Source organism: Odontomachus brunneus, unplaced genomic scaffold (assembly GCF_010583005.1).
Source record: "Odontomachus brunneus isolate Ranch 3 - 2012 unplaced genomic scaffold, Obru_v1 Obru_scaffold_011, whole genome shotgun sequence".
NCBI lineage: Eukaryota > Metazoa > Arthropoda > Insecta > Hymenoptera > Formicidae > Odontomachus > Odontomachus brunneus.
In genome coordinates this window covers 856,061-864,173 of record NW_022639461.1, presented here as the reverse complement: position 1 = coordinate 864,173, position 8,113 = coordinate 856,061, and the positions used below count along the sequence as shown (strand labels likewise).

General features: G+C 47.1%; 1 protein-coding gene across 7 annotated transcripts in view; it reads left to right on the top strand.

The window, feature by feature from the left end:
- Positions 1-8,113, top strand: part of LOC116840737 — a 371,839-nt gene that overhangs the window by 112,991 nt on the left and 250,735 nt on the right. Inside the window, exon 1 of one of the 7 annotated variants that reach the window (XM_032807853.1) lies at positions 4,087-5,293. The exons of the other annotated variants lie outside the window; for them this stretch is intronic. The gene's annotated coding sequence lies outside the window, so the exon portion shown is untranslated. Of the gene's footprint in view, positions 1-4,086; positions 5,294-8,113 lie in introns of those variants that run through there. 7 annotated transcript variants of the gene reach the window in all.

Sequence of the window (8,113 nt, the reverse complement as noted above, 5' to 3'; positions counted from 1 at the left end):
GATCGGACCATCTCCGCGCTCCGACGGTTCTCCCGCGACGGCTGATCGGGAATCTCGTCGGTTCGTGCGCGAAACGCGCGTCAGTTCGAACAATGAGAATCGCTCGCGGCTTTTTCTCTTTTTTATTCGCGGGAAATAACGTCGTTCTCTCTATTTGCGCATCGATATACAGGATGTGTTTGACGGTAGCTGGGACGACGCTCGTGGACATGCACATTGACAGAAAAGATATCTAAGAAATGAAAGATACTTATTCGATAAATAGTAATGATATATTTACATATACTTACGCTAATGTAAAATATCGTTCAAATAAGATGAAATTGGTTACTGATAAACGTGTTATTAACTGAGAATTTCACGTGATCTTTTGAAAAATGGTGGAGGAATTTTGTGTTCACTTTGACTTATGACATGTACACGAGCGTTTTTCTATCTATCGTCAGATACTTTTTATAAATATCTGGATGAAGCGTGTACATAATCCGATATAATAGCGGATATAATAATGAACATTACTAGACTTACGATAAAATTTTTCGTTCACGCACAATGTGTGCTCACATATTCGTGCATTATGATTCCTGATTATTCCGAGGAAACAATAATGTTACGCTGAGATAATTTTGACACTGACAGTTTCCAATTTATACAAGACAGGTTGCTGTTCGAAAGCGAATAAACTGTCATATCGGGACGTTCTGATAATGAAGGCTATGAAAAATATTTTCCCGTGTGTATTGATTAAGGAGAGCTTTGTTCATTAATTCATGCGCAGTTGGAGCGGAGATACCCGGGTAAATTCACTCGCTCTTTAATGACGATGATCTCTCTCATATACATTGGAGACTATCAGTGCCAGTTATTTCGAGCCAACGTTGTCGCTTCCTTGGAATAATCAGCAGTCATGATGCATGAATATGTAGACACATTGTGCGTGATCAGGAAATTCGATTGGAACTAGACCTAGCAAATGTTAAGGCTATTATGCCGGATTGTGTGCTATCAATTAAGCCAAAGGGACTGTACCAATCTCCTGCAAGCGGAAATTTACGGTATTTCGGGTCGTTCGTGTTGACTCATACGTGTATTTGCTTGCTTTGTGCACGTCTTACAACATATTGACACGTCACAATAAATTGACGCGGCAAATCCTTGCAAAACTTGAGTTCGTTCGTCATGATTCCAGCTCGTAGAAAGCCGACTATGGAACTACCTCAAGTGCCGTAATTTTCCCCTTACAACTAATTAGACCTTCTCCTAGTACAATACCCCGTCCAGATATTCATATCCTGGTGCGTTCGACGCCGTCAAATAAGCCGATTTAACGACAAGTGTCGCCGTGAAGGCAATTAAACGGAACCATTATTGGCGCAAGCGACGTCGTCTTCCGCATGAGGCATTCGCGAATTCTCCGTTCAACTCGAGGAGGGAATTCTCCTCCACTCGCTTGAGTGCGCCGGGCAAAAGGTGGTCGCCGGGGTTGACAAAGCCCTGACCATTTCTTCGTGGCTTCTCGTCTTCGGTACGACGACGTGTCACCGCCACCGTGAAAATGCGGTTCATTACATCTCCGGGGTGTGGGGGCGCGGGGGGAGTTGTTGGGTGGGCTGCCGTTGAATGGAGGGAAAGGACGAAGGCGTTGACAAATTGCAGTGACGTTGTTGACGAACGGCGGGTAGAACGGCTGGCCGGCGCGCCTGTTCTGAATGAAACCAAGACAAAGTCGCGTTCTTCCGCCTCATTCCGCTGCCGCCGCCGCCGCCACCGCCACTCCCGCTAACGTTATTTCCGTCATTTAAATAGCCGTGGCGAACCGTCCTCGTTTCAGTCGTCGCTCGGTCGCATCGCGATTAATCGCAACGTTAATTGAGACGAGCTATAGAGCTCGCTCCGGACGATCCATAATTCGCGACAGCATTCGGAACGGAATCCCGTTCGCAATTTTATCGCGTCGCGCGACACGGCGCAAACACGGCCAGATTTATGGACGCGCGTACATTTATAAGTTGAGACTCCTGGTCCCCAGCTGCAGAATTAATGCGACATGGAACCTTTCTCTTTGACCTATCATTTCTCATGATTTTGCCACGTTCATTTTATGGCTATTTATTGACTGCCAGTTGAACTGTCCGGCCGAATTGTCAAAAGGGAGCAAGATGTAACGAGGGGGAGGGAGTAGAATGCTCAGGTTTTATGTAGCTATATTTTTTAGCTCTCTATTCAGAGTTCTAGAGAGTTCTAATTATGCAAAATTTGATCGCTTAAAAAGTATACGGAATACACAGAGACATATATTCTATTTTACATATACAGAAAGTGTCTGACGATGACATATACTTATTTCGTGTATGTGCAGATTAAGTCAAGCTGAAGAAAAAATTCCTCTATCATTCTGCGAACAATCATGTAAAATTTTTAGTTATTAATTAAAGAAGATTGGTGAACGATCGAATGCTATAGAGGCGGAATGCCTGGACCACTCTCCTTTAGCTAATTACCGCTCGACGCTCGCCTAATGCAAATGTTACTCTACTTGAGCTGTGGCCAGATGGGGTGATAGGTTAGGTAGGAGTAGCGCGATCATTAGACACTTTACATGTGTGTTCACAAGCGATCTGTTCTTTCGTACAAATATCTCCTTTATTTGGAAATGGTACGCAAGAATATTCAGCGTGCATCGTTTTTTGCGTTAGCTTGCGACGTCGCAACCCCACATGGCCGCGGTGATCGCGAGTCTTAAGTCGCGAGGAGCTTCCCCGAACATCTTTCTACGAACGTGAAACGCCAAATTCCACGGCGAGTCGCGCAGATCACGGGCGCGCGTGATCCGCAAATTAGCTCAAGATGAATGGCGCACGGTGACGGCACGTTAGGACGGTAGGACTGGAAAGCAACGGCATTCGTCGATTTATTAATTCGCGCGCCGTTGATAAACCGCCGGCGGTGGAGTCTTAATTGCGTCACGCCACTGTGCGATAGCAACATTGCCATATTCATCGCCGACAATACAGCGATCGTGACTCACCGACGACACGTTGCTATCCGTGGCGGACGTGTGTACGCGCGGCGTACGCTATATTACGTTTAGGTATTGCCGCGCGGACGATGGCGTGCCGTGCAAGTCACATAAATATCTCGCTAATTGTCCGCCGTGAAATAAATCCTACTACGTGGGAACGTTTGCCCCAATACTTACACCCGCGCGCGCGCGCATGCACACACGCACGCGCAACCCCTACAACCAGCACATTCGCCGTGCACACTCGTGCGTACAGACGCGCACGCGTGCATGCGTGTGCATTGTAATCCGGATGCGTCGTGTAATGGTGCGTACGTAGCGTGCATCGCATGATGTATATACGCCAGCCGTTGTAAATCTGGCGACACGTGCGCGACTGTACGCTCGCGCGTCTTCCAGTCACACGGCACACAGGCGTCGCGCGTTTGTCGAACATACGCGTAAATCGAATGTGACCGAGGTATACGTACATGCGTGCATGCATGCGTGCGTGCGTGGATGGGTGAGTGGGTGAGTGCATACGTGCGTGTGCGCGGTCAGCTTCGCGCGCGACTTCGAAATCCGAGCGCATACCGGGCGCGCGTCCGGGCGCCGATTTCTGGAAAATAGCATTTCGCAATGAATGCTTGTAAACGAGCGCGACGCGGCCGTAATTCGTGCGCGGGATAAAATTTCTCGCGGCGTTAGGGAACATCGTTCCGCGCGAATCGAGCTTCAGGCGGGCGTGTTGCTCCATATGCAGATTCTGAATGTGGAAATGTGCTGATCGAGGAAGGGACAGAGAGAGAGAGAGAGAGAGAGAGAGAGAGAGAGAGGGGGGAAGAAGGGGAGAGGAACGAGCGGGGAGAGACGCGAAGGGCATCGGTTGAGCAACCGCCAAAATGAAATTGTCGACGGTCATCGGAACGAGCGAGCTAGCTATAATAATCGATTTCCATGCGAGCAACCGAGCGCGCGGAGGAGCGACGTCGCGGCTGATTCGTGGGGACGTTCCATCCGAAGCGTCGGGAGCTGCAGCGCGTAAAAAGCGACGCGCTCTCGTCGCTGTCGCTGGCAATTAATCGCCTCTTTGAGAATTCATGTGACGCCCGTCGCTACGACGAGAGAGCAGTTAATTCCACGTCGGATTCGACGGCGTAATTAGAATTTCGGGACTCACTGATCGCCCCTCTTCGTTAATATTGGATTCACTTATCGGAACTTTTTTCCTAGGGTTCTAGTACAATCTGCGAAAATTATCTTAAATATATATTACCAGTAAAGAAATTATGAATTTTGTAAATATCAGCGACCGACTTTCTGGCAAGCTTGTATGTAACTTTCATAAATTGCGCAAGGTTTTTGACTCGCGAGTTAGAGTCGCGCTTTTTGCGAATTTGTTCCCAACGTTTCGTGAACATTTCAGTTCATCAAAGAGAGGAGCGATCTGATACTATCAGCATATGTTTACGAAACATTGAAAGCAAATTCATGCAAAATGCAACTCCAAACCGGGGAAACCAAACCTGGCATTTCTTCAAATCGCACAAGTCTCAGATTTCGCGAATTATAATTGAATGTAAATGTAAGCTACAGAGACTCTTTTGAAACCTGTAAAAATTTAAAGAGCGAATTTCGCGACACGGTCGGGAAAATGAGATGGAGTCGCGACGCAGCGTTGGCGGACGGAAGGGTAGTTATGGAAAACGTAAATGTGCTCACCGTCCTCTTAGACAACGCGGCGCGCGATTCAAATAGTTTCTCGAATACGTCGTATTTTATTTACTAGCGTAACCGTGCTTTACTTATCGACGCGAATAAGCGAGCACCCGGAGCGGTATCGACGTTATACTCGATAAAACGTTCTCCCGCGCCATTGAAGAACGCGGAGAAGTTTGACATTATTAACATCTGATATTACGGGCCGGACTGGCCGCCGGAAAAGTAGAACGACCTGGATACACAAAGTAGCTCCGACGCCTGTCGCCTTTTATATTAAACCCGGCGATATTGAGCGCGGGTGGTGGCTCTTCTCTTAAAAACCCAGTCGCGAGTTTCGCTCTTATCGCCCGCCGAAATCTCGTCTGAAAGGAGATGACGCGGCCCGGGCGGCGGAAGGAGTCGCAGCCCGTCGGCCTTTTCACCGTTCGGAATGACAAAGAAGCCGCTGCTATCCGTCACGAGGAAAACTTCTTCACGTGACAAGAAAACGCCGACCGTGTGCCGGTGCATGTCGTGACGACAACCGCTGCCGCCGTCGTCGCCGACGAATACTCGCTGGCGAATTCTCGTGTGAGTTTACTTTCTCATTAACCTTCCGCTGGTTGCGGCTGTTTGTGGAACAAAACTGAAAATTGCAGTCAACATTTTATTGATTGAAAGGAGAAAACAACATTTATATGAAAGAGCTTTGTGTCAATCTGCACAATTTTAGGTGGCTACTTTTTATAGGAAGTTAAAAAAATATGGCGTCTAGCACACTCTAACCTTCATTTTGCGTCGTATTCAAAATAAAGCATCTCAAATATCTGTGACTATCGGAAGGGCTATCGGAAGTAGTACAGTTTGCGAAAAGTATTTTAGACATATATTATCTGCAAAGAAGTTATGAATGTTGTAAATCAGTGACTGACTTTCTGGCAACTCTGTGTTACTTTTATAAATTGTGCTGGGTTTTTGGCTTGCGAGTTGGAGTCGCATTTTTTTTGTGAATTTGTTCCCGACGTTCCCTGTGAGTATATCAGTTCACTTCATCAAGGAGAGGAGTAATCTAACGTTATGTGTGTATGTGTTTACGAAATATTAAAAGCAAATTCATGCAAAACGAGACTCCAATCCAGAAGCTTGGCATAATTCTAAGATATCGAAACGACATTGACTATTTCTATTAGATTGGTGCAAAATATTTTTCATTTCTTTATTCTGGCTTGTAAGAAATTGCAGTTATTAACTCTGATACAGTAATAATACACTTATTTGATATATTAGACGTATATTATCAAAGATTCTACTTGAAACTTAATTAAGTTGAATGAACGTTTCATTGAAGTTATTCTTGTGACGATGGGATACATCAGATTTATTCTTTAATTACTTTAATTTCTTTAATTTAAATTAAAGAGATTGAAAGATGATCATTTGACGATTCTAAGTGAAGAATTCATCTTGGAATGAAAAATAACTCGAATGACTCAACTGTCACCTTGCATTTCGAGTTAAATTTCTTTCCAAGAAATTTAGAGACCACTAATCTGATATTTTACATCCACCGAATATTCGTTGAACATTCGCGTTCTTTCTCTTTCTCTGTTTATTAATATCTCACATGGAATGTGTGCAGAGTCAGTGACACGTAGTGTGCGATATAAGTTGGCAGTGGTCGCATGCATTAGTCATCGCGTTGATTATTTCACGACGAATGACGTAGTTGACGCGCATAAAATATTGAATTCGGCCAATCACTGGTCCGTCCGTATGTCGACTGATAAAATATCCGACGCTCTCAGTAACGGTCTTATAAATATATACTAGTGTCGTGAGATCGCGACATTACGAAGGCATTGTCGATTGTAAAGCGAGGAGAATCGGCCGAAAGGAATCGAGTTATAGAGAAGAGTCGCGACTGGCGAGGTAGACAGGGTGGAAACGCGCGTGATTATGCATCGGTCGCGTCGCGGAAGGGTTGACCTAAATGTGTAACTAGCGACCGGAGGACGGAGTGACGCGTGTGCCACATCGATACGTCGATATATCGGCTGCGATCGCCACTTGGCGAGAAGGATGAAGAGACCGCGGCGAATTGTAGGGTTCTTGTGCTCTCTCTCTCTCGTGTATATATGTATGTATGTATGTATGTACGTATGTATGTATATACATATATATCGGTGCCGCGAGACTCGGCTCGCTGGTAGGCTCACAAAAAGCCATTGTTGCGCACCGACCAAGTTTTCCCTTCGCGCTCTTAGACGATACGCGCCCTTCTTTCCCGCTCGACATCGTGACATGAATAACCCGCCTTTGTGTCAAACTTGGACCGATCAATCTGACGTCGACGCCAACGTCGCGCCGCGGTCCCATTTCCGGAGCTCTCTGCAGGTATCGACGAGAACACGTAAATTATTACCGACACTGTGCAGACACACGAACTCTTTGAACGGCTCGCGTAGTCCGATGAATCGGCCGGGGGATGGGGTGATGGCAGCCGTGACGGACTGAATAGAGCGATAACATCACCTTTTAGCGCGTCGCGGACCAATGTCTTGTACGTCGAGGCGAAATAAATATTTCGCCCGGCGCGGATTAATTATTTAATACTCCGCGTAACACGGCTTTCCCGCGCTAAGCGGAATTTGCGCGCAAAGCAGCCACGAGACGCCGGCTATTAAATTTCATCGCCGCCGGCTAATCTGTCGCTTATCTCGAGAACGTATTGCGGCCCGCCGGAAAGTGCAAGAAGTAGCGCATAAATCACATCTTACGAATCGGCCCGCTGTATGGGTATTATTAAGTAGAAGTGACGCTGATGCCGTTTATACGTGCGTGTGCGCGCGCGCGCGTGTACACGCAACACACCCACACACTCGCGCGCGTACGGATACGTCGCAACGGTACATATTGCATGTACTGCAAGCCGGTATTATGGGCTTGTGTGCTTCCTGCGGTACCCGACGTCCCGCGTGAATACGTGAAAGTCTAATGCCGCATACTGGCGGCATTGTGTGCGCGCGGATGCATACAGTGTCGGGAAACGCAGGTAACCCCTCCTCCCCTCCCCGCAGTATACTCGCGCCCGGCGAAGATGCACAGCCGCTACTGTCACGCGGCTTTCCTTACAACGGCGAGCAAAGCACTTCAGAAATGTGTTTATGGTGACAAATGCGTAACGATATTTCGTGGCGCGGCGCGACTTACCGAAAAGCGCCGTTTGTCGCGAGACAGCGCGGAAGAATCGTGTCGTCACCTGGAGCTTTGTTCGAGCAAATTCATTTTAACTTCGTTAAAATCGTAGCGCGCACACGGTCCAACCGGAAATCAGCAAATCGCGTAGGATGCGAGAGAGAGAGAGAGAGAGAGAGAGAGAGAGAGAGAGAGAGAGAGAGAGAGAGAGAGAGA